We start from the raw sequence: 23,512 nt of genomic DNA, 5'->3' as shown, positions 1-23,512 counted from the left end.
GCAGAAACAGTAAATCACAAAATTTCAAGAGCCTATTATTCTGCTTTCCTCATTACTTTGCGTTCTCACTTCAGAATTTTGGAAAGCCAAATCCACAGCAAATTGTGCCTGAAATCAATTCATTGGCAGCATAGATTTTGAGTTTCCAAACATATCCTGCTGAAATTGCTGTTGATGAAATTAGCTTTTCTCAAACCCGGAGACCAATCTGTGCTTATGACTTGATCAGGCACCTGAGTTCCAGTCTATAATGGGAAGAGCAGCACTCTTTAGGCATTCTGTCATTGAAAATATCCAGCACTGTGGCATGACTCACTGCGAAACTTGTCTCTTCGTTCAGCTGTAAAATGTAGGAGGCCTTGTCTTCAGTGCACATCTGATTATAAACATTTAATTTTAAATCCATTTAAAAAAATTGGAATCAGACTCAGCTGCTTATTTGTCATACTGAAACATGAAAATTTCCATGTGGATTTCAGGTGGTGTCTGGTCTTGACCACATCTGGTGCCAGATTTATGCTTGCTAAAACGCAGGTGCAATTCAGTAAACGGACTAGACTCCTTTCAAGCCAGCTGTGGAACCTCCTCTACACAAAAAGTGTCTTCAGTCTCGTCTTAATGATTTTGGACATAAACTGTCTTGTATCACCACACAAATGATCATCTCCCCCACAGATCTTGTGTCTTGTCTCATTGCAGTGAATTTGCTTTGGACTCTTTTTCAGAACAGTGTGCTGCTATAAGGTCAGCATGGGTTTTGATGAACTACACCATTTCAGGTAGCTAATCCAATTTGCATTGTCTTAAGTTGACCTCTGTGGTTGCCTTAGTGCCTTCTCCTTGAGTAGATAGTCTCCTTTCATTTGAAACTTGGTAGAAACCCAAGGCTTACTGTTCCTGTGTCTGTAATGGCCCTGGCCCTGTGACCTTGCTACCTGTCTTTTCAGGTCTGCATGGTCTCACCAGGAGATCCAGGATCCCCTTGAACTACTGAGAGAGGTATAAGCTCAGTCACATCTTTCCAAAAGTCACTGGACTGCCTATGTCTTTTTATGGCTAAGTTAAACAAAAGGCAGAAGGGATAATCCCAGGACAGATGCTACTTCTGTGCCAAACCCAAGAAGCTGAGGCATCATTACAAAAATACTGAAGGGAAAAGCAAGCTGGCTCATCCTTCTCCCCATGCATGTGTGTTCAGTAAGGAGCTGGCCTGTGTTTCTGCCCAAGAGGCTGGCAGACGGTGCCGGCATATGAATAGTTTGGGTCCTACCCAGGCTGAGGCAAACATGTTTCTGGAAAGGACAAAGGCAACTAGGGGAACTAGTGAAGAGGAAATTTCACCGGGCTGCCAGAGTCAAAAGCATGCTTTACAGACAGCCATGGACATCACTGGAGACCCAGGCAGTGTTTAAGAGAGCTCTGCAAAAAGCACTTCATCCAGTTAATATAAATGCATTTACAGTGATCTGTCTTGTAGACCCTTGCTGGTGTGCCTCATTAGGGGATGTAGAAACAGCTTTTTTGAGTGCTAAGTTTATACCATTGCATTTGAAGGCCCTTGTTCCCTTTGCAGGCTTTGGCTTTTCTCCAGCTCAGTGTGGCTTTCAGGACAGAAGGTTAGGGAGGTTAAAAGTAACCTCTTCTATCTCAAAGTATTTCATCCTGTACTCTTACACCAAAAGAGAGCTACCACACCAGTTTCCCTATCCATATTAGGACTTTTTCCTCATAGTCAAATTTGGCTGTGAAATTTGTCCAAGAGTTTAATAGCTACTAAGGAGGAAACCAAGACAGCCAGAGCATCACATAAGACTAGGAAACCAGCATGAAACAAAACACAAACACAATGGTGTGTAGATACAGAGACTCAAATGAGTGCTTAGAAAAAGGAGCACGGGAGCATTCTTTCAGTTTAATTAAATGTATATAGCTACTAGGGAGGCAATTGATGTCCAACAGAAACTCCTCACGTAGGAGAGACCTGAACTTCATGTTACATACATAGCTGCCCCATCAAAGGAGATACTCTTTTTGGAATGCTTTGTATCATCTAGTTATTCCCTTGACTCAAAAAATGATGAGATGAAACTGAAAATGCTCCTTCCCTCCCAAAAAGCAAAAAGTCAAGGATCTCCTGATGTGACTACACAGAAACAGGAGGAATGATTCAGTAATAGACTCAATGTTCATGATCTGAGTCCTATTTGTTTCCCAAACAGAAATGCTTTGATTCATTCAAAAACATTTTCAGAGTTACTCTAATTTGAAATGATTAGCATCAGAATGGAAGAATGTATACATTATAATAAAAGCTGACGTGGCTTAAAAGTGAACAAAGGTGCTTAAAGCAAGCACAGTTGTGACTCACTACACCTCAGCAGAATTCAAAAATAAATAAAAAATTACTAACAAGTATATTTCTACATTAAATAAGTTGGCAAATGCAACCACCATTGCTTACAGCAAAGTCAAGAATACCAAGATTCCTTCTGGATGAAGTATTACTAACATAACAATGACTTTTAAGTAACTGTGATTTAAATGTTTTTCTCTAAGAAAGCAGACCCTTATAGACACTTTCTTCTATGTTTTATGTCTCACTTCTATTGCAAAATATGATATTTTAATGTTTAATTTGTTTTAAATACCTTTATACATTGAGTTACTTGTCCTGATATAAAATACTGAAGAAAAGAAACAACGGACTTTCACCTTGATGCCAGTGCCAGCTTTTTCCTAACTTAGCTAGCTACCTTAACTAACTACACTGAGGCTAAAATCACTATGTGTTTTCTCTGCTAATATTTTAGAAAGAGAAATAAAGCTTTTTTTCTTTTTCTAGCATGGAAGATGTCATTGTTCACACATCCACTAACTAACACATTTTAAAATTCCAACATAGACAAGGTTTTAACAAGTGCAAAGATGATCCAGTTTTGGCCTGCAGAATGCTCTCCTAGATTCCCATAAAGTTTTAACGGGAGTAGTTTAGTAAGTGTTACAGGACACACAGCCTTGTCTTTAGTACTACCTGAAGCTGTGTTTGCCTGGCAAATTGTGGAAATGTAGCATGGCATCCTATCTTTCTCAGTGAAAGGCAGAGTAACATTGACATCAATATAGAGTAATAAGCAAACATGTCTTTCTGGGACATGTACTCCAGTTACTTGTGTCCTGCTTTCATTGTTACTGTTTCCTACACTAACAAGCTTAAAGCTGACTCAGGTCTGCCCACCATGTCCATGTCCACTTACATTTTGCAGAGCACCTGAAGAAAGTGCTCATATATGTTAGTTAGCTTATGCTTCAATCTTAATTTAGGCAAAGTTATAGAGAGCTCATTGTCTCTCAACTCCCACAAATCTTTGAGTATTTTCAGAGATCCACAGAAGCTGACTAAGAATAGCAACTTAGAAATCAGTATGGAGTTCACAGATGCCGTTCAGCAATTTATATACACAAAATTTCACACTAGCATTGCACAAGGTTCAGCAGTCCAAAAACTGTAAAAGACTGACAAACAATTCCACAATGTGTTGGGAATACACTTTGTAATAAAGACAACACGAAACAGTAAACACAAAATAGCACAAACCCTAACTTTACACCAGCCATCTAATATCGTAACAGATGCAACGTTGCAACAGTCTTCCATAAGGCAGTTTAATTCTTTTAACGTAATTCAATGTTCTGGTTCTGCATGAGCATCTTCCTTCGTTATCATGGATGGAGAAGGAAATGAACTCAAAAAGTTTTAAAACAGGCTTGCTCATTACATTAACAGCTGATTTTTTCTCCTTCCTTTTTCATTCTCCCATCCCTCTTTCAGAGGAAAAACAATGAACTGGAATGGAGGAGAAGGTGTGCAACGTGGAAAAGGAGCTGTGGGGACTCCAGGAGTAAAAGGGTGACACGAGGCAGGGAGCAGAAGCCTGATGCCAGTCACCTACCATGCAGGCAATGGTTTGCCGCAAATCTCAGTCAAGGAAAATGTCCCCTGTCAAAGTGATAGACGAATTAAGCAGACAGCCAGCTCAGCTTCAGTTCTCTGCTCTGCCCTAGGCTTCCTTTATGACTTTGGGAAAGTCCTTCAGTCTTTCTTTAGTTCTTCAGTAGTAAAATACTTCCCTCTTTAACTGGAGTAATGCAAACATATACATTACCATCATATTTATGAATGATCTTGCTATGACCAGTGATAGTGAACATAAAATTACTTAGTTCATCATTTGCTGAGATCAATATGCGCAAACACTGCTGGTGTTTTGTGACAACCTCTCTTAGTGAAATATCTAATTTTGTTTAGGCTTCTTTCAAAAGCATCATTCAACACTTGGTAGAATGAATGGTGGCCTCCAACTGAACACACATATTGATAACTAAGAGTCATCTTGCACTGCTCTAGTAAATCCCTATGACAAAGTGGCTTTTTTTTCCTTACAAATAATGATCCTTATTTTGTAGCATTACAGAACACATGTATTCTTAATCTTTTACTGAAAAAAATATAGACTTAGATTTTATTTTACCATTTTCCTATCTGAAAAAGAGAAATTCCTACAGAGATCTCAATAGCAAGCTTGTATAATAATATATGCATAACAAATGCAGAGCTTATTTTTGGTAAACAATGACTCTGGTATCATACAGAAATGAGCATGAGACAGAATATGACAGGTTATTATTAAGTGTGTGTGCATAGTGTGAACTTCTTGTGCCGATAACCTGTTGTACCAAAATCCAGCTTTCAAAACAGATTATTGATTTGAATTCTTTCACAATGTCTGTATTTGTCAAACAAATTGTTCTGGTACTAATTCTATTTCTGTTGCTCTTACCACGAGGTGCACTGAGGATGTTATCTTCTTTTTTTCAGGAAATGAGCCAGCTTGACAGAAAGCATTACTCTGCTTATTTGTCTTGCTGAGGCCTCGACCATATGCAACTTAAAATCAGTGTGATTCTTCCCAGTTACTTTAGTAGTCTTCAGATTAGGTCTTAAATATTTTCTTGGCTGGCATCACCAAGTAACACTTGCCATTATAGCAGAGCTACAGAAGATGTTACGACTGCAGCTTAGGGAAGGTGCTCTGCCACATGTGCCTATGCCAGCTCTGGGTGTGATAGCATGAGTTCTGGAGGGATGGGGGGGGGGGGGGGGGGAAGGGCCTACCGTTTACCTACTTTCAGCACTTTTAAAAAATCTCTGCATGCTTTTCCATTAAGGGGGACAAGTTTCACCAGCTTACTTGATAGAAGCCAAACCTCCTTTTTTCCCAGCCAGGCTCATTTAAAATAGGTTTTACCTGGAGATACAGACATTCAAAGCTCCAGATCCTATTACCTGCCTTCTGAAATTTTATGCTACTCACAATCGTTCCTTAGCCACGCAGTCATCACAAGGTATCTGGGTGACTACACTCCACCCTATTTGCTGCCGTCCATGCTGGGTTTGATTTTACTGTGGTTGAGAAAGTCTCCTTAAAATAACAGTTCCTAGCTTTGCCTTTTCATATCCAAACTAATCATTAAGTAACCCAATAATGATCCCTGACGAAAACATGCATATGAGTAGCAAGGTGCCTGGAAAGCAGAAATCTTTCCACCTACATTTGACAGTTATCCAGAAGATGAGACCTCTAAAATTTAGACTTAAAGGCTCCTCAGAAGTCACTGCTAAAAGGCACCAATGTCTACTGTAATATTCATGGCACATATTATATAGTTTTCCAGAATCTAAAATTTAGATTGCAAACACACATAATTGTATTGATGGGTGAACTGTACTGGTGAGTAAATCCTAATGAGTGGAGTATATTACAAGAACCAGAGTATGCAGGAAAGCTTCACTGAGCTGGTGCCACTGAACTTGTGATAAAGATAGTTTTTGTTTATGCCAGAGGTGTCTTTTTAAGAATATACTAGACAGATTTGAAATATTTAGGCTCTCTCTCTAGTGGGCAATACCAGTTTTCCGTGCAGCACTAGGATGGCAGTAGTCAGTGGGAAGGTAGCCCTGTGCCAGGGCAGACAGCAGGATGGGCAGAGAGGGCTGAGCTGCATGAAAGTGGTCTGGCAGCAGTACCTAAAAAGGGAGGAGTGAAGAAAAGAGAAGGCAAGGGGAAAGATGCCTGTCAGATTCTTTATGTAGCTTTCTATAGTATCCCACATGAAATCACGAAGGAAGTTCTTGACTGAGTAGCAACCTCTGTACCCTACAAGTCTCATTTAACCTCATACACTTGTAACGCACTCACTGCTGCAGGCATCAGCGGCTCCAGAAGAATCTAGCAACTGTGTATGAGATTTCTAGGTTTGGGTTCAAGAAAGCTTATCATTGCCATCAATCCTAAGAGTCAAATAAAATTTGTCTTTTAAAACAACATATAAAAAATTAGAACAGATACTCTAACAGGACACCATTTAGCGTGATCTATTTGCATCTATTCCTCAATCTCAGGTCATGCTTTTGTAATCCTTTTGCCGCCTAGCCATTGCTTCAGGCGTAACGAATAAAAACTGCATGACAAATACAAGAGGAGATTCTGTTCTAAAAAAATCCTTCCCTTGTAATCAGCTACTAGAGAACCCACTTGAGAAGTCTGGAAAATACCTGGGCAGTCAGCCCACATTAATCTCTGCCATCCTGATGTATACTGCTCTCTGGCCCAAAGTAGCTGGTTTGAAACCAATTTAGGGGCTTACATCAGCTGCAGTTATGCCTTTGATGCTCTTAGAGGCCTGAGGACACTCATGTCTCTCATAAAAAGAAAGAAAATCAGGGCTATTTCACTGGGTGACAAATTAATAGCTTCTATTCTCAAGAATGTTCCTCAAGAAACCTACTTCTGAGCGTGTTCACAACTCCACCAATTACTGAGATGGATGCAATTTTCTATTACCGAAAGGAAAACTGAGTAAAATAGAGGCCCATTTGTATGACAGACTCTTTAAAAACAGAAACAAGCAATTCATCAAGGAAATCCTGTCCTGAGCGCTGCCCTATCCCTCTCTGATTCCAGACACGTGCAATCTCCTAGGGTCAGAGGTGGAGATCTAGTGTGAGCCCATCTCCAGTCAGCACGCCCCATTACTAAGTGAGAAAACAGAAATGGAGGACTCCAAATTAATGGCTATTAAACAGCAATTAGGAATTAACAACGGCAGGTTTTAGATCAGAGATAAAACTGCCTCCAGAGAAAATCCTCCTCTTAATTCCCAAAGGTCCTAAATTCCCAAAGCATGTGTAAAATTAATTCTATACGATTTCCCACAAAACATTTCTCCCTCACCTAGTTTCTACAGATAATTCCAAGAGGTACCTAATATGTGCTAACACAATCCCTCTTGGATCTCCAAGAAAAGATACAAACTTTATTTCTGAAAGTTCCTATATGAAGTTCATATTTTTACAGTTTCATTCCTGGCATATATTATTTAAACTGTTCAAAATGAAAAAGAAATATTTTCAAATACATCTGAAGAGAAATACATTCATTTCGCTTCTCTTACAAATAATGTTTGTATTAATACTTTTTTTTGTGACTGCAAATTATTTGGGACAAGGGTTTAATGGTATGCTGGTCTTCCCTGGGAAAATCACTGTGAAGTTCCATACGTATGGGCTACTGCAACAGAAACAGTAATTAACATCACATGCTATTATTGAGCAAGATACTGCAACATGCCTATTCAAATTCACATAAGCTGCTTTCAAGATTGAATGAAATGAATGAAAATAAATCTGTGAGTAAGTGCAATCTATAGCTCATCTCCAGAACTATTTTGCAAAGTTCCAGGAAATTTCATAGGTGTTGACAAGGCAACATATAACCTTTAGCAGCAAACTATGCTGCTCCCACTGACTTGAATGAGATTTGAATGAGGCTGTATCTCTACCATTTTTAGTCCTGTCATCCTAAACTTGGATATGAATAGAGTAATTCGGCCTATGATTAAATGGCCATGTTACTTAGAATTAAGCTAAAGGACCGTATCTCTGCAACAATTTGCAATTATGATGCATGTATGTGTTTCTCTGTTTGTGAAACTTTGTAATCGCATCTAGAATTCTTCTGCCTACAGATGGTAGAAAAATTTGCTCGAGAGAAAAGATGAGACTAAATGATTTTGCTATATATTTTATCATATTTCCTTTTATTTGTTGACATACTCCAGTTTCATTATTCTGTGTCATCAGAATCCAGTGTATTGTTATGATTAAGGAGATTCCTGGCAACTGTGGTTTTTTTGGCACAATTCATCTATGGAACATTTGCACCACCTCTAAACTCAAATATAAGGGTTAAAGGAATTCTCAAGGTTTTAAAAAACTTTTAATCTAATGGTAACTACATTATTAGATAATTTGATATGGCCAGGGATTAATGAGATCAAGTTGGCTTTAGAAGACTTTGAATCAGGGAAAGCAGCACAGAGAGTGATAGCAGACTTCCTAGAGGAGCTGAATGAATAGGATAGAGACAACACAGCCCTTCTTAGGAATAAGGAATTGCTGCAGCAGGTTGGTCCATTAGTCCAGCATCATATGTCTGACAGATGAAATCCTCAAATGCCCCAGAGAAGATACAGGAATTCTTGTAAGGACAGTTATGGAATAAGTTGTCCTTAAACATAGTTTCTTCCTTAGTGCTATTTAATGGCTATTTCATGACATGAGGCACTATTTAATTTTATCTGATATAATTATGGATTGAGTTTACTCTCTTTCCTACAAATTAGCACTTCACAGCATTATACATTTTGATTCTACATATTAATGCCATACATTTATACTAACATTGCTGTTGATGCACTGGCAAACACACATTTAGCTTTATCCCCTCAAGCGAAAAGGAAGCTAACAGGTGTCAGAAGGCTTTATTTTCTGGAAAGAAAAGAGTTATTCTCTGAGACCAAACAATCTGTAACGTTCCTTTTTTTCCTTTTGAAGCCTCTGAATAACAATAATCCCCCTTCTCAGCTGAAGAGGACTGGATGTTCCCTGAGGAGTTTGAAACAAGAAGATTACTGAAGAATGATAGGGCTGACCATCCAAATGTACTTTGTACATACAGCTGGACTGAGAATCAGAGAAAAAGCTTGGGATCGTATCTCAGGATGGCTCAAGCTACTTGAACCGTATTGGAATCAATTCCTATTCATTCTCTAACAGGAGCACAAAATGCTCATACTGTAAATACTACTCAAAATGTCTTCTTCATATCAATATTTTAATAACCACACTACACAGTCTGAATTGCATAACACCAGGTGTCAATCTGTTTGTTAATATAGTTTTATGTACACAAGACAGCAGGATGTGCATCTTTGCACAGAATTGATAGAATGCAACGTGAAGCTACTTCACACCATTTTTCTGTGCAGATGAATTCTCACAAATAAATTAAGTCATGTGGATGCCCAAAAGATAGTTTACAAAACTCTTACACATAAGAATTCATATGTGCAGATTCATGTATGCTAAAATGGACCCCGTTTAAAATAAGTAGGCTCTTATGTGCCTTATGAGTGTACATTCGCCTCAATATATTTTTTAACTATCAGGGATACCAGCAATGTGCAAATTATTTTTCACAGCATATTGTTCTAAACTCTTGTCTTCCAGCAGACACAACAGACAACAGCAAGTTCTTTGTCCTGATTTCTGAAGTACATCTGCACTCATTTAAAATGGTAGTCAAACTTTGTTAGAACATTTCCCTTCTGACTATTTGGCATTTATCTAGATTGTTGGCTGACAGAAAGGGAATACAGTGGGTTTCTAGTGTTTTGGGGTTTTTTTAAGAGGACACTGAGTATGTAAGAAGCAAAACACTGATAGAATTACACATAGATTATAGAAAGTGGCAGAATCAATACAACCCTCACAGAAAATTAGAAAACAGTTTTGAATTCTGAGTTGCTGTATTTCACCGGCTCTTCAGTAAAATGCACAGACAAAGAAGTTAATTTTCCTGGATGCTTTCATCAACTCGCTTTGCTTTCTGAAGCGAAAGGTCATAAAAGAAACATCAACCAGCCTCAATGCCCCTTTAATATATACCAAATGGCATTTGACAAATATGGAATTAGCGCAAGTAAGACAGTTGCCTGCTAGTTCTTCAAGGTAGCTAGGATCTAAAGAGATCACAAGCAGTGCTAAAGCATGTTCTGCAACAGTTAAGACAAGTTAATCCCTAATTTGATAAAAATAATTCAGGACTATTCCCAATCAAAAGGGAAGAAAACGCTGAATAATTAATTTGTTTAGAAACCACAGAATTAATTTCTTGCTTTAAACAAATTGAGAAAAATCAAAAAGTCCATTGCCCCTCACTGACTGGCCCATCAATAGATTATGCAGGAAACAGAGCTAAGCGACAGCCCCTCACTGGTAAGTGCCAGTCAAGATACAACTATGTTGCCAGACTGGAGTGAGTTAAATGCGAGCCGTATTTACACTATGCGAGTGTAAATCCAGAGGAGCTCCTCTGACTACAGCAGCAGTACTCCTGGCTTACCTTGCAACAGCTTAGGCCAGGACTAGCTTGGTTTGTACAAGCCAGCACACGCACAAAGTCCTCCCGTGCCAGGGAGCTGCCCCTCCAGCACATACGGTAGCTACCTCTATGTCTCACTGCTGGTGCACTTTATGCATAACTAGCCTGACTGACTCTATAGCAGGACTCTTTCTCATATGGAGAAATTAGAGAATCCTCAGGCTGGAGGGGGACGCAAGGGGTCAGGTTTCCCATGCCTGAAGGCAGGACCAGCTGAACATGCCAGTCCTGTCTGACCTGTTCTTGAAGAGCTGCGCTACAGGGGATTTCACAGCACGGCTGCACTGGCCTTACTGCTAGAAAGTTTTTGCTAATGCTTAACCTGAATCCCCCTGAATCTTAAGTGCATTATTTCTTATCCTATCCACCACAGACAGAAAACAAATTGCTGTTTTTTCCTTTGCAGTAGTCTTGGATGGTTTTGAAGCTTTTAATATGCCTCCCTTCTCTTTTCTCCAGGCCAAACATTCTTCCAGTCTCTCGTTGTAGGTCATATTTTCTAGATTTCTGACTGTACTTGTGGCTTTATTGTGGGATCTCTTCAATTGGCTCATGATTTTCTTGAAATACAGAAGCTGAAACCAAACACAGTTCTCCGCTGGAGGCCTCACCACTACAGAGGAAAGATCGCTGCAGGTATCTTGCAGACTGTATTCCTATCTATAGATCTCAGTGAAGACAGCCAAGATTTTTCATACCTGGTCAGGCAACAACCTTCAAATTGTCTGTTCACTGCCCTATCCACCTCAAAATGATTGTATTCCTGCCAGGACAGAGGAACCCCTGCCTCCTGCTCTTCTCTAAACTTGCTGGCAGTAAAAAAAGACCCTAAATATTCTGTGGCTGATATCACCCTAGCATACCTAGTGTTCGTGTCACTGACAGAAGAGGCAGTGGAGTCTCCATGCTTGGAGAGACTCAACCCCCCCCTGGGCATGGGCCTGAGCAACTTGCTCGAGGTGGCCCTGCTCTTAGCCAGGGACTGGACCATCTGCAGGGGCCTCTTCCAGCCTCAGCCATGCTGTGGTTCTGCAAAAGAAGCATTTCACAGCCTGGCTGACAAGCAACATTCACATCACAGTGAGTTAACAGGGAAAGGAGCTCGGGAAACCTCACTCAGATGACACATTAAGCCACAATCCTTTTGCTCCTCTGAAGAAGCTGGAGAAGAAAAAAGAGTATTTTTATTCAGGCAACACCCAGCACGTACTACACACTTCACAGAACAACCGCAAAATGCATTCCTGGCCCTGAAGTTTAGACATAATACAGAGGGCTAAAGAAGATAAAGGGTAGGATTAGGGGGCGGGCGACAAAAAGAAAAGCTCGCTAGACTAATTTTAAATTTATTTTTTTACTTTGTGTGTGGATGAATCATGTGTATTTACAGGCATTGAGGATCTGAGCCATTGTTGGCTACATAAAACCGCTATCTTTATTTTTGCTGTTAGCGCACTAGTTAATCTGTTAGACTTGACACCTCTATACATTTCAATGCAGCATCAGCTTTTGCCTAACTTCTGTCATGCATAATGTCAAACGTGTGTGTTTTTGTAGTTTCCATATTTTAGCTTGTAAATTGCTCTGACATGTGCAGAACTGAAAGACATGAGACAAAAATTGTAATGTACCATTCATTTAAGCAAAATAAGCAATATCCAGGGTTATAAAGTGAAAACTTTTTCATTGGGTAGAGATTCAGTGGGAAAATACAGAATGTTCCATATGCCCTTTGGCAGCCTTAGTTGGGTGGGTGTTTTGTCAAACACTACAGACAAACCTTTTAAATGTCTGGTTCATATAACAGTTTTGAAAATTAAAGTAATGAAATTGAAAAAAATAAATGAATAGTCCAAAACAGCATTTCTTTACACAAGAAGTTTTATCCTAAGAAGTTTTTGGAATGTATTCTAAATAAACTTTTTAAAGCTTTGCCAGCCAAAGGGTTGATAACACCATTGCTTGCTGTCACCTTGTAATCATATTTAGCACAGTTTTTTTTACATTCTAGCTTACAGTCTTTCTTGCTACATTATATTCCTTTTAATTTCAGAATACTTAAAGCTTAGAAAACAGATCCTACTAGCATGGGGCTGCAACTGAATATGATTGAAATGAAGAAGCGGATAACAATTTCTTGATGTATGCAAAGTAACAAAACCCAGCATGCTAAAGTTAGTATGCACCCACAGGAAATGTTTTGAAACATTTGGCTGGAGGTGAATATGTAAAGCCTTTTAGAGTTGTTTTGAAATTCTTATTTCTTTCCTGGACTTTGCATTTACTAAAAATTCTAAATGGGTCTAATTCTGACATCAGAGCCAAATTGTACTAAGGAATTTTATAAGAAAATATGCCCATTAGCTCCCCCATAAAAGCAGATGGTATAATAGCTGCAATTCAGACTGGTTCACCCATCTGTTGTGGCATCTTTGCTTCTGACAGGGAACAGTAACCCATGTTTTAGAAGCCAAGTTAGAAACGCAAGAGCAGAAGGATGTGTCTAACCAAGTCTTCTGCCTTGGAGCTTCTGGATTTGTACCAATCACCTGCATATTTTTATCCTAATATAAATGCTAATGTACTATTACACATATAATATTTTCTTCCTTCTAGCATTTTTTTTCTTGATTGATATCTTGTGGTAATGAGCTTCACAGTTTATTTATACATTGCATTAAAAGATGTTTACTTTTAGGACTGTAAAACATTTTTTCTTTGCAATTTAATTGAAAACTTCTTGGTTTTGAAATTACAGGAAACCATAAAGAGGACTACCTAATTTACTTTTTCTTTGACATTCCTTATATTCCATTTTTCTATCCCATACCCTGTCTGCCCAGTTTTCAATCAGCCAGCCATTTCTCAAAGAATACCTTCATTTCTCTTGGAGTAATTTCCACACTGAAGTATGTAGAATATTATGTGCTCAGTGTTTCTGAGGACAAAGACCAAAGACTGTTTTGCTTCTGCACATACTGAATAAAGATTTCTCTTCCAGTCTAGTTTACTCTTCCTTCAGGATTTGGCCCAGTGTGCCATTCTGAGTAAATCTACCACTTTTTTCAGATTATTTACTATTAAAGGGAAGATGGAAAAGCCCTGCAAAATCTGCTTATTCAGAAACTTTACTTCACTGCAGCATTTTCAGAGAAAAGTACTATACCAAAACAAAACAAGGCAATCCAGGAAAAAAGTTGGAAACATGCTTAGCATCATGCAAAAGAGTATAAATTTCATGCTTTGGATTTAGTCCTCACTCACATGAGCAGTTGTCTTGAAGACAATGCAACTGTCCCTGTAAGAGCTGCAGGTTCATGCCCTTTGTGCACAGCGTATTCTAGTATTTCCACAGGGAACTTTTTTCACTATGTCTCCCACGGCCGAATCTATAATCCTTGCAGAAATTCCTAGATCCTTCCTGACAACTGGATCTCTCACATCATACTTCGCTGAAGTTGCCCAAATCTGTATTTAATGATGATAATCTCTTGTTAATGGTGACATGTATCATGCAAATGGTAGGAGAAAAATGATCCTCATAACATCTCTAACTGACACAATTCCTTATGGTAAGAAGTAAGATAGGCTAATTGTTTGTATTTGGACACTATGTAATGTAGACTCCTGAACAGATAACTCCAAATGAATTTCAGATTTTACTGTTGCTGTGGCCTTCTTGATTCTTGATAGAGTGAATAAGGTAATGTTAATATGTGAGACATATAGGAATTATTTTATAGTTATGCATTTATACTGGGATGCATAAACAGATTGTTTTCTGTAGCATATATGAAATAATTCTTTCCTTTCTTTGGGACTCAAGTCCCATGTTTTGGGCAGCAAATACAAGAATGATGTGGACTGTAAGAAGAGACTTCTGAAAAGATCAGTGAGAATGGTCTGAGGTCTGGAAAAACATGTATCTTGTTTGTGTTTATCTTCAGTCTACCATGACTCCAACTGCTGGGAATGCTCTAGGAGAGGTGTCTTGCTGGGAAGCAAGTAGTCTGAAGGACCCCTGGAGGTCCCCTATAACCTTGCGCTCTACTATTTCTCTGCTCAGGGTGATATTTCAGTGAAAAGACGAATTTATTCATTTAAATGTTAAGACATGCTAAGACATATATAGGGTCCATATATAGGGTCCTCCACTCTTCATGTAAATAAAGCCTGTTAAAGAGATACTCTGCCATTGAATTGTAAGCTACATCATGTACAGCATGAAGGAACAGTTCTTGAATTGCATCAGTCTCCATGAAAGAATTGTTTTGAATTGTTTTGGTGTAGCATTAAAATTGTATTAAGATGCCCATTAAAGGATGGTGACACTTTGTTCTAAGCACTAGTTTTACACAGAAGATATAAGGTAAGAAACAATGAAAATCTTAGTTTTATACACAGAGCGTAAGATGGTGGCAGAGATAGAAAAGTATTGTAATTCCCAGAGAATCCATGCATTTTAGATAAAAAAACAGCTTCTTTCTTTCTGCCGATGTTACCTATTTCTCCAAAGACAATTGTAGTTCTGGGAAAAGTCCAAGTGAGACTTGGAATTTCTGATCCAAAATACATGGACAAAGTCTAGACTAAAATTATTTGCAGTCCAAATTCCTTTTCTCCTTCTTCATCAGAAATTTCATGTGGTTGCAGTTAGTGTACTTCAGGGAGAGACCTAGATATATTGTTTGCATAATTAAGCAAGTCATTTTTTCCTGTGCAAAATGTGAGTAAATGTTTCAGAGGCAGGGGATTTTCGCTGTAGTGTGGAGGATTATAATTGCCTTTGCAGGCCTCTGACTACCTATTGTTGCAGCTCTTGGTCTGAAATATCCTGCCATCCGAAAAATCTTTTCATCCATGGTCACAGGCCAAACAGCCCAATCCCTTTTCCCAAAACCCCTCTGCATGCTAATACATGGATGAAAATCTCACAGAAGCAAATTTCAGCGTGCAGAAGTGAAGGTGCTCTCCAAAGAGGTCTGTATGTATTCTGTTTCACAATTCAACAGAGAGGAGCGCCTTTGCCACGTCTTAGTTGTGCACCATACTGTTGCAGAGCAGGGGGAAGACTAGTCACCTGAACGTCAGAAGGACAAGTGAATATGCTATTGTAAAATCAAGGGTGAACCACATCAAGTGATCAAGTAGTTTTTTAGTTTTAGGTAAGTGACATTTGCAAGATACTTAGTCAACAGCATATTCATATCCAAAGGACGATATTCTATAAACAAATATTCAACACACAAGTGGGTTTTGGGCACTCACAGGTTTTGAGTTGCAGCCTACAAGCTATTTTTCTATTATTTGTGTCACTGCTTATAACTGTTACAAGCAAATGCTACATGCTCACGGATTTATTATCACACGAACAGATTTACTATCATAAAAACAGAAAATATCAATTAACTGTAAACTTATTTTGGAGGAGCCGGTTCACAATTTACTTTTAATATGAAAAGAGAAGAAATGGTAAAAAGAAGGAACAGCACCAACAACCACATTTTTAGTATTGCTAAGCACAATTAATCTTCTAGCTAGCAGATTAAGTTGCAACTGCATGACAAACCCTTACAGAGCTGTGTATATATATTTCATTATTCAGGGTTAATTTCTTGCCTTACTCTAGTCAATGACTAATTTTCCACAGATCTTACTGAATTCATAATTTCAGTCACAGTGTTTCTTACATGTGTAATGTAACTCAAACACCTACATTATAGGTCAGCTAGTAGGAAGAAGCAGGAATGACTTCAGGTAATGTAATAGCCCCTATAGGGACCTACACCATGCAATTACTGAAGACGGCATAAAAACTCAACTGTTAAATAAATCATCAAGAGAAGTTGTCTTTTTCATCTCCTGCTATTGAACTGAATTGCCTGAAACTGTAACCTAAATTCCAAAAAGATCTTTGTGGTATTCACTGGAAAAAATAGATCATTAAACACATGCTAAAATTAAAACTTTAAAATGTCAGCCAGTTGCTAATAGCTAATGCCTAGGCAAGTGTAGTGTTACTAATAAATAAACAAATTCACTGAAAAAGCAAATTCTGGCACAGATGTTTTATTAAATAGAAAACCCAAATTAGTTTAAATGAAGGTACATCTCTACTGTCACAAACTTGTCTCTCAGGAAATTTTCATCAGACACTGATCTCCGATTTAAAGACACTGATCTTTGAAAATAAACACTCAGATAATCTGCATCATCAGAAAACACACTCTTGGGGAGAGAGCAGCACTTTGCTTTGTGCCAGCATAGTATTATTTACAATTTGGAGGAAACAAATTATTATTATACTGCAAGATACAGGTATGCATTTGTCCATGTATAGGTACATGAGTATTGCTCATACTGTTATGGAGTTAAATATTTCTGACAAATAACAGCTGGGAGATGTGTGTGAAAACACAGTGCACTTTACTATGTCAATCAAGCTGCTTCAACTGGATTCCTTTAAATGCAGCTTTCTTCGATTTACTTTGCCTCAGATCAGCATAAATCTGTCTTAAACCTCCCAGCAGGGTTCACTACCCTTGGCAGAGCGATGCTGCAGCACAGCTATGTTATAGTTGCAGACCCCCAGCCTCTCAGAGCTAGCTTATTCATCCCCATTTGGCGCGGTACTACAGATACTGTATAAGGTGTATCCAGATTTGAGCTGTTTCATTCACTGACTTATGTAGAATGTAATATAAATAGGGGCCTCCAGTTTTATGCCTCAATCAAAAGGCACATTTCACAGAAAGGCTCCCAATAAGTTTCTACTCTTGGCTTTCGAAAGATCAGCTCAAATCGTGACTGATTTTTAAAGGAGGAAGTCATTCCAAAGCGAATGGAAAGCTTAGACTGAAGCGAAAAACATTCATTTCCAAAAACTGACAGAAAAATGAGTAAGGGTGAGCAGTCAACAAGTAGCAGAGAAAGAATTCACACGGTACAAATGGAGAGGGCTTAGCAGTGACAAAGCAGAACTGCTCCCACCATTTGCGTTTTATGGGTTTGTGGGTGTATAGCTCCCTTCTAATATTTGTGTTGGCTTCAGGCTGCATTAATTATGCTAAATACCATCACTGATTTATTCATTTGTGAGACAAAAATTACTTCAATGTTACTTAAAATTCTCGTTAGTACTGAAAGCAGACGCAAGATAGGCAACATGAATAGCTCAGCTGAGGGGAGAAACTAGAAGGAAAAAAGTATTTCTTCAGTGGGTCACTGCCACAGTGAAGGAGCTCAGGTTGTCCATATTGTGGGAAATCTTTGTCCCTCTCCTTCTGTTACCTGCTCCTTTTCAAGACCTTCTTCATGGCCTACAGATCAGGTTCAACTGGGTGTGGCACCGTACGTTTGAGGAAGAGGAGGCTCTGCCCTTTCTCCATCTGGTGCTGATATGAAGTGCTGCCTCAGCTCTTGCTGCATGATCCGAGGAGGTAAGCTACTTGCTTCATCTTTTTCCTTGTAAATCCTTCTGCATGAAGACAAACAAAACAACAGGGATGGTGGTCTTGCACAGCTCTGCTCAGCTCCATCTCTATGGTACTGAATGCAAGGCTGACGCTAATTCAAATCTAGGTTTCCCCTTATCTGACCACCAAAACTTGCAGAGAACAAGGAGGAGGGACAGGTCCAGTTTTTGTCCTCTACCACCCACCAGGATACGGAGCCAGCCTTAGAACGCTATTACCAAGGCTAAAACGTGGAAGTGATAAAACTAAAAAGCACACACAGTGACTCACAAAAAGCCAGCCATGCTAGATGGAGAAGCACGGTTTTCACTACCCTTCCCATACTGAAACAGCATTTTTTTGCTGTGATTATAAAAACAGGCCATAACCAATTCCTTCTTTACTTCTCAGGAGCTGGATGCATACAAAGTCGTGTGTGTGTAATCTCTGGTTCTCTATAGCATTATGAATTAGCGTTGAGCAGCCAGACCCATGCTGCTTCTGTGACTGTGATCCGCTGCAGCGCGGCTACAGGTGCACTGAGCTGGTTCAAAGGGCAAAGCAGCAGAGCTACAGCACTGCGACAGCACAACCAGATGCCCCCATTTGGCTAGGCCAGTCAATAAGCAGAGGACACTGCTGCAGTCTCTTTACAAAAAGATTTTAGGCACTAATTTCTCCTGGATTTTCACTGGATTTAGTATGTAAGATTTGCCCTTTCTTCCCCTCCTAAACCTGAGACTTAGGAATTTTCTCATTCCCAGTGCTGTGGGTAAAGAGTAAGAAAGAGGCTTCCTACCCTTGCACTGAAACCCATAACCAGACACTGCCATGACCTAATACAAGCCAAACCCAGTGCTGCTGCTTTTCTTTTTTTTTTTTCTTTTTCTTTTTTTATTAACTGGTCGTTGTACGCTTATGTGCAGTCTAATATGTCTAACATGTCCTGACTGAGAAGGGGAAGGTAGCCTAGGCAGTGCTCCATGATACTGCTGCTGGACAGTGTTCAGTGCCCAGCTCAGCTTTCGCAGAACTGGCTTGGCCATCTTCATATTATACTAGAGTTGGCATGACAGACACATCCTTAGGTAATTATATATTCACTGGAGTAGGCAACTTGCAGCACACACAGAGGCAAAGATCTTTCCAGGCTATGTCTGCTCCTCAGCTTTTTCTCCACCAGCCCAATGTGCTCCAGGAAAGGTGGATTCAAACCTAACTGAGAGCTCGGGAATTAATTCCAAGTACTGCCAGACAAGAAAGACGTTTGTCAGCCATGCACAAGCCACTGCGCAGCCCCAGCCCCGTTCTTTGCAGGCTGCACAATGAAGCAACATATGGCCGTTTACATTGCAGTTAAAGCACAGCCAAAACATTGTCTCCCTACAATACCAGCACTAACAGAAAAAAAAAGGAGGACAGGTTCAAAAACATGTGTACCCTTGCCAATATGCCTCCTGTAGCAGAAGTCATGAGCAGCCCACAGAGGCACATAACAGGAAATGCAGATTAATATGCAAGCTTGAGCCTTTGCCAGGAAGGATGTGGCAGCTAACCGCCACTGAGATGTGTCCAGAATGGTTGGCAAGGATTATGGGGTCGTATAGGGGGTCTCCCCACATTCAGTGAGCTTTGCCTTCCAGTATGAATGGAGGAAGGTTATCTGGTTATTTTTTTAGAATATTTTCTAATATTGCATTGGAACAGATCACTTTTATTTAAGCATATTAGCTGCTGCTTGCCAAACACAGATAGCTGTGCAGAGATCCTACACAGATTAGTTCCAAAGAGTTCGTACATACTGCGTACGTCGTTCTGTGAGGTCCCACAGACTCTTCCTTCTGCCTACCATTAACAAACATGTCACCATCTTAGAACATCCTCATGCTGAAATCCCTGAATGCCAGGATGACTTGTCTGTGTACTACAAGCATTTCTTTCTCTCTCTTTCCTTTTTGGGCAGGTGTGTAGAATTTGGTCCAGAAAAAGTAAGGAGCGCAGATGACCAGAGTTGCTGGAAGTCTGACTCGTGATAGCTGAAGCTTCAGCTACAAGTCAGGTAAAGAATCAGCTGCGTGTGAAACATGAGAAAGCCACGCTGCAGACCGCTCTCTTGTATAGGCCATCCTGACATCCTCAATATACTCTGTGTCTGGAAAAGGTACAGTGCATCTAAAACTGGCTAGGGTGAAGCTGCAAAAGCTCTGGCAGTGCTTGTAATCTATTCTTTTTAAGAAGATGCAGCACTCACAGAGAGCAAAGCCTACCATTCCCAATGAACTGTGACGAGTTTGTGAACTGGATGCAAAAGGGGATATCTCCTGGTGTGCCCATTCAAAGACTGGCCATACATAGCTTAACATATCGCACATATAAGCTGTATATATTTCCTATAAACTGGAAGGCCGTTTCAAGTTCTCTTACGTTGCTGTTATATCTCCATCATGCCTATATAGACATCCTGTTTACGTCAGCTTAAGCTTGTATTTAAAAGGTGACTTTTTTCCACTGTATTCTCTAACATGGGGGCATGCAAAGCAGAAAAACAGCAGCTCAGGAGTCTAACCCCTTGATCCCTTAAGAGCAGCATTTGTTTAGCGCATGGGGAAGAAATTGTGTGCGTATTCAAAGATATCAGTGTTTACTTTACATGTAATGGAAAAAACAGGGAGCTAAAGAATGAGTGCTGCAACAGCTGATATTTCATACCAGGAAGAGAACAAACCTTTTCATGCATGGCTCTGTTTGGGAGAGTTTAGCATGATCAATTTGACTAATGAAAGGTCATTTCATACCAAAGACCAAACCATAAAAAAAAGTATCATTCTTGAACAAAAATCATGTGAGGCTTAATACTGATCTGAATTTAGTGAAAGTTAATCTTGCTTAGGGACTGCAATATTTAGCCTTAAGTGACCTAGTTGCTTTAAGAGCTCTGAGTGCGGAATAAATTGTTTTGGGTTTAACATACTGCCAAATTTTCCCAGTCCTTGCGGTTGAGGCATTCAGCAGACAAGATACTGCCTTTCAGAAGTGTATTGTCAAACTGTAACATATGTTATATAGCTTAGGAAGTTTTCAAGTACAAATGTTCAGCAGTGCTAATAAGCTGGAGACTACTTGCCATGTATGGTTTATAAAACCAGACAGTAATGTATAAAACTAATGGAAAGAACAAATGGTGTTCGCTAACCTCAGCTGTTGGCAAACATACTTTACTTTTAGCAGAGGAAAGCATATTCAAACAGAAAGATCTTAAGCAAACACAGAACAAAATTAAATCCTTGGCAGCTTTTATTTTAAGAATGTTTGCTTTAATAATTAAGCAATTAGTTTGATTTATCAATTACCTGCTATCTCTACTAATGCACAAAAGCAATAGTTTATTAATAGAGAAACTGAGGTACATAAAGCCCTGTTAACAGCAGCTTTATTCCTGCCACGAAAACTGGAAAGTGCGGGGTTGGTATGGAAATGAAATACTGAGTCCTTCAAAAAGAAAATTTCCAAATGTATATAAATAATAGGCTGAATTTGGCAGTTCAGATACCACTTTCCTCCTGTGAAACACAGGGTCTGATCCCAAAAGTTTTTGAATATCCATTTCACCCGCAATCAGCAATGGAAGTCTCAGGTGCACAATATTTAGGCAAGGCCAAAGTTTCTGAAAGGGAGAATTGTGACTCCATTTTCTGAAGACAAGTGCTTGTTTTCCATTGGAAAATAAACCTATCTGGACGCTGTAAGTATTTGTTTCTAGGAGATACTTCTCGAAATCACTTCATATAAACAATTCCATGTTGAGGATAGGATTGTCTAACATTACCCTACTCATTTATGAGATTGCAGCGTTGTCTTTTTTCCCCCTTACCCGTTGTTATTCTAATGTAGTGGTATGATCTGACAGCTGCTGATGAAGCAGTTAGTGAACACTCATTGTCTCAAGGAGATGAGAATGAAAATGTCATGTTGAAGAGGTGTAAGCTATTGATAATGTGCAAAGTTAAAAAAGGTTAAATTTATATCTTTGCAGAGCCACTGTGCAAATTATGACTCTGGTTATATCAGACTACTTGTGGTTTTAAAGGCAGAAAGTGTCTCTTATCTCAGGCCAGCTGTTCTATATTTGATAAAGCTATATGATGGGTGGGGGCTATGGTCTGCAAGAGGGCAATTTTTGGTTACTGTTTTATTTTTTGAAGCTTCTACTGAAATCATATATTGGATCAGAGAAATAGAGGGTTTTAAATACAGAATAGACAAAGAAGAGTGAACTTTACAAATAAGTGTTTAAAAATATCTGCCTGGCAGGTAGTAGCAAAGCAAACAAGGCAGCAAACAAAGTGGACCCGAAGACTACATCTGTAATTATAAATAAAAACGCGTAGGACAGATCTCTGGCCTTGACACCAGCTGCTTTGGAACAGCTGCACCCTTTAGCTTCCGAAATAGGCTCACACCGCATCCTGGCAGCAGCCACCCGAAGATCCCTCCGGCCTCACTCGGGGGCAGCTCTCTGTCGTGGGCCGAGAACCGGCCAGCGACAATTCTAGCAGTCCAACAGCGTCGACCACGGAGCACCTGGAAACATTCCTTGGCACTCCCGAATTTCCCTGTACAATTTCCCAGTTTGAATGCAAGAGATGTGCTGAGATATAAAGACGTCAGGCCAGTGGTGTCCAGCTGCAGAGCCTCCTCCCCTCAGACAGAGCCAGCTCTCGCAGCACACCAGCCTGCAGAGCTCCCGAGAGGCGCAAGCAATGCTCGACCTCTTTCTCTGGACCAGTTATGACAGTACAATTTTTATCTGCAGGCAGTGGGTCTCCGACTGTAATTTCATGTACACTTTAAATTTGCACAAGCCAGCTGGGCTGCTGAAAGAAATCCTGCCATCTGGCCACTTGTTCCCGTACTTCCTGCTCCTCGGTGCTGACACGAGTGTTACTGTGGCCACCGAGCAAACCAGTCAGAGGACCGATACAGGCTAAAATGAGCCCTTTGGCCGATTTGTTTTCTGCTTCATCGGTCCCTTTGCCTGGATCACTGCATGGCCAAAGACTGGAGGGAAGGGAGGATTGTTTCTTTTGATGGGAATGCTGGCGTACGGCATTTTAAAGTGTACACATAACTACAGTCTAAGTGATCTGAACTGCAGACAAGGCTTTGTTAGACCAGAATGGAAGCAGGGAGAATGAAGAATTATTTAAAGTTTTTCTCATTTCCTGCCCAATTTTAACCCCATGAGACTCATCCAGGATCTCTAAGGGATGTTACAGGCAAGGGAGAAATTGGCCTAAGACTTCCCCCTCCCCCTCCTTTGCTACTGTGTCTTGTCCGGTTAATGTAAACACAACTGACAGACTTGGAAAAGCTTCTCCCTGCCATTGCAGCGGGAACTTCCTTCCGTTTGCCATCGAGTCCTTCCAAGTTCCAGACTCTGAAGCAGAACTTGTGTTCTGGTGCTGGTTAGATACTTGCTCTAAATTGCTACTGAAG

At 39.8% G+C, this 23,512-nt stretch overlaps 1 long non-coding RNA gene across 1 annotated transcript in view; it reads right to left on the bottom strand.

Moving 5' to 3' along the window:
- The window catches only part of LOC135324315 (uncharacterized), a 61,405-nt gene extending 50,755 nt beyond the window's left edge, over positions 1–10,650 (bottom strand). Inside the window, exon 1 of the long non-coding RNA XR_010385684.1 lies at positions 10,524–10,650. This is a non-coding gene — a long non-coding RNA (uncharacterized LOC135324315). The remainder of the gene's footprint in view (positions 1–10,523) is intronic.
- Between the last annotated feature and the right edge of the window lie 12,862 nt (positions 10,651–23,512).

Source organism: Dromaius novaehollandiae, chromosome W, assembly GCF_036370855.1.
Source record: "Dromaius novaehollandiae isolate bDroNov1 chromosome W, bDroNov1.hap1, whole genome shotgun sequence".
Lineage (NCBI taxonomy): Eukaryota > Metazoa > Chordata > Aves > Casuariiformes > Dromaiidae > Dromaius > Dromaius novaehollandiae.
This window is presented reverse-complemented; position numbering and strand designations above follow the sequence as displayed.